The sequence below is a fragment of the Sinocyclocheilus anshuiensis genome, unplaced genomic scaffold (assembly GCF_001515605.1).
Source record: "Sinocyclocheilus anshuiensis isolate Anshui unplaced genomic scaffold, SAMN03320099.WGS_v1.1 scaffold147, whole genome shotgun sequence".
NCBI lineage: Eukaryota > Metazoa > Chordata > Actinopteri > Cypriniformes > Cyprinidae > Sinocyclocheilus > Sinocyclocheilus anshuiensis.
Genome location: NW_015549585.1, coordinates 780609 through 781197, shown reverse-complemented (window position 1 = coordinate 781197; position 589 = coordinate 780609).

Below are 589 nucleotides of genomic sequence, written 5' to 3'. Positions count from 1 at the left end.
CTGAGCAAGTGATGCAGTGCTACATTTCTCCAAATCTGATGAAGAAACCAACTCATCTACATCTCGGATGAACTATTCTTTCAAGGGGAAACCGGTTATTTCCATTCGCTCCTCTGGTTTGAAAAGCAAAGTTAAAGCAATGTCACAAAATGCTGAATGAATTTAAATGCAAAGAATTTAAAAAGTCGCATATTGTAAATACAGCTTTTAATATTTCCAAGTAGGTGTCAATAGAGGCATCTGATAAATATCACAATAACTCATCATAAATATTAATTTGTACAAGTAAAGAGAGAAGCTACGTGATAAATACAAATACAATCCTGAAATCTGTTCACTAAAAAGCTGAAATTGTTTAATGTTTTTTTGCTTTTGATGAAATACGAACCGTTTGTGAACGTTGAAATAAAAATTACATTAAAATAAATATGACTGAAAATTATTTAAAGTAAAACAAAACAAGGATTAAAATAAGACAAAAATCAAGATGTTTCTTATTTTAATTCACAACCGTAACAACCTTTTTTGTTCTTAAAGGGGCCATATGATGTTGCTAAAAATAACATTATTTGGTGTATTTGGTGTAATG